At 57.9% G+C, this 2500-nt stretch overlaps 1 non-coding gene across 1 annotated transcript in view; it reads left to right on the forward strand.

Moving 5' to 3' along the window:
- The first annotated feature begins 1735 nt into the window (after positions 1-1735).
- Positions 1736-2500, forward strand: part of LOC126317236 (small subunit ribosomal RNA) — a 1893-nt gene continuing 1128 nt past the window's right edge. The window contains exon 1 of the ribosomal RNA XR_007556511.1: positions 1736-2500. This exon is cut by the window's right edge and continues 1128 nt beyond it. This is a non-coding gene — a ribosomal RNA (small subunit ribosomal RNA).

The raw sequence follows: 2500 nt of genomic DNA on the forward strand, positions 1-2500 counted from the left end.
TCTCGATGCCATGGTGCGTACCCTCACGTAAATGTCTTTCGAGTGTTGCGTACTTTCTACACAGTCCCGCTAACCACTGGAAGGGTGTAACGCTACAGAACGAATATCGCCCTCCCCTCCTGCCCTTCCAAGCTGGTCGGTCAGGCGTTTGTTTGTGAAATGAGCCTTGCAGCTGTTCAGTTGCATTTGGTTGTCGATGCAGTCAGTGTACGTTGTGGTACGGCCTGTGTGGACTGTCCGCTGATGTACGCGTAACCCACACTGATCATCCGTCGTTACGTACTGAGTGACATAATGTGGCACATGCTTGACCGTACACCGGCTGCGCCCTACAATGGCGAATCATAAGGGCCATATGTTGTGCACGATGCTACTTGTCTCGTCTCCCCATTACAGCGAGATTGCACTGTTGTACGCCGTAGAGACATGTGGTAGGTACGGACGAAAGTATTGCATGTTGGCCCCCCCCCCTCCCTCTGCCGGGAATCAGCGTGAGCCGTCTGTTGATGTAGCGACGAGGGTTTTCCTATTTAATCGTATTGCCCCACACAACATGATACCACGGTGGACCGCGTTCCACATCTGCGACATGCTACAGAGGCCGGTTGACAGTCGACCGCGCAAGGGACATTGCACACGTGCGCGGACCATCTTCCACGTGTTCTCTCGTGTACGTGCCGTAGTGTGTATATGGGCTGATGTAGCGTGTCGTGACACATAACATGCAGGCATGCCAGAATCGTAGATTTCGCAAATGTTGATTGACGTATACGTTTGCTGCCAAAGATCCGCAAATGAACTGGAAATCAGTTGTTGAGCGGTTGTTCGCGCTGCAGGTGCATCGGTGATAGCGACGATCGGTACATCTGTGAACCGGTTGTTTCGGCGGTACCCGCCATGCCCCCGAACCTGAGTTGGCCATGTGGGTATGAAGCGATACGAGGCTGTGGCTTGGTGGGACAGTCCCCGGCCGGTGAGGGGGGGCCGCGCGGCGTGCTGGCCGCGCGCTGCGTGAGCGCACGCACTACAGCCGGCTGGTGGGGGGCGCCCAGTGGCAGGAGCGCCGGCCGACGGGCCCGGCTGGCGTCCCAGCTACGCGCCGGCGCACCCGGCGCGCGGCGCCAGGCGGCCAAAGTGGGTTCTGCCGAGCCCGGTGCGAAGCGCGGTGGACATCTGCAGTGTGCTGGTCCGATTGCGGACTGTGTGCGTTGAGGATGCGCCGCCGCCCGGCACTCGGCGTCGCGACGCCGTCTGCTGCTCGGTCGCCCCCAGCGGTTCTCGCAGGTGGTTTGTATCGCAGCTCTGCGGACGTGTTGGCGCGTGCGCTGTGCTGGGAGAGTTCGCTTCTGCACCCAAGTGGGGCTTTGCCCTTCTGTGGCGCTGGCGTTGGAGCTGCCGGTCACCGTAGGTGGCGCGTGTTGTTTCCCGCCGGCAATGCCACGACAGCACGCTCCCGGGCCTCTGTCGGCAGCGGCAAGCTCAGTTGGGAGCACGGGTGTTCGCACTGAAAGCGTCTACTCGCCTATCTCCGGGCGATTGCGCCTCTCTCGAACCCGACCAAGTACTTAGGACGGCGCTGCGCGCCGCCGGGACCTGAGAGGGTTTCGAGGTGTATCGTGCAGGGGAGCTCAGCCTCCTCCTGTTTGCAGAATAATTGAGCGGACGCTTGCGTGTTCGCGCGGGCCCTCGGGACACACTCCCGGGCGGCCGGCTGCTCAGCTCTCGTTGACGCAGCTCCCTGGTTGATCCTGCCAGTAGTCATATGCTTGTCTCAAAGATTAAGCCATGCATGTCTCAGTACAAGCCGCATTAAGGTGAAACCGCGAATGGCTCATTAAATCAGTTATGGTTCCTTAGATCGTACCCACGTTACTTGGATAACTGTGGTAATTCTAGAGCTAATACATGCAAACAGAGTCCCGACCAGAGATGGAAGGGACGCTTTTATTAGATCAAAACCAATCGGATTGGCTCGTCTGGTCCGTTTGCCTTGGTGACTCTGAATAACTTTGGGCTGATCGCACGGTCCTCGTACCGGCGACGCATCTTTCAAATGTCTGCCTTATCAACTGTCGATGGTAGGTTCTGCGCCTACCATGGTTGTAACGGGTAACGGGGAATCAGGGTTCGATTCCGGAGAGGGAGCCTGAGAAACGGCTACCACATCCAAGGAAGGCAGCAGGCGCGCAAATTACCCACTCCCGGCACGGGGAGGTAGTGACGAAAAATAACGATACGGGACTCATCCGAGGCCCCGTAATCGGAATGAGTACACTTTAAATCCTTTAACGAGTATCTATTGGAGGGCAAGTCTGGTGCCAGCAGCCGCGGTGATTCCAGCTCCAATAGCGTATATTAAAGTTGTTGCGGTTAAAAAGCTCGTAGTTGGATTTGTGTCCCACGCTGTTGGTTCACCGCCCGTCGGTGTTTAACTGGCATGTATCGTGGGACGTCCTGCCGGTGGGGCGAGCCGAAGGCGTGCTTGCGCGTCCCGAGGCGG

This window comes from Schistocerca gregaria, unplaced genomic scaffold, assembly GCF_023897955.1.
Source record: "Schistocerca gregaria isolate iqSchGreg1 unplaced genomic scaffold, iqSchGreg1.2 ptg000623l, whole genome shotgun sequence".
In the NCBI taxonomy this organism is placed as follows: Eukaryota; Metazoa; Arthropoda; class Insecta; order Orthoptera; family Acrididae; genus Schistocerca; species Schistocerca gregaria.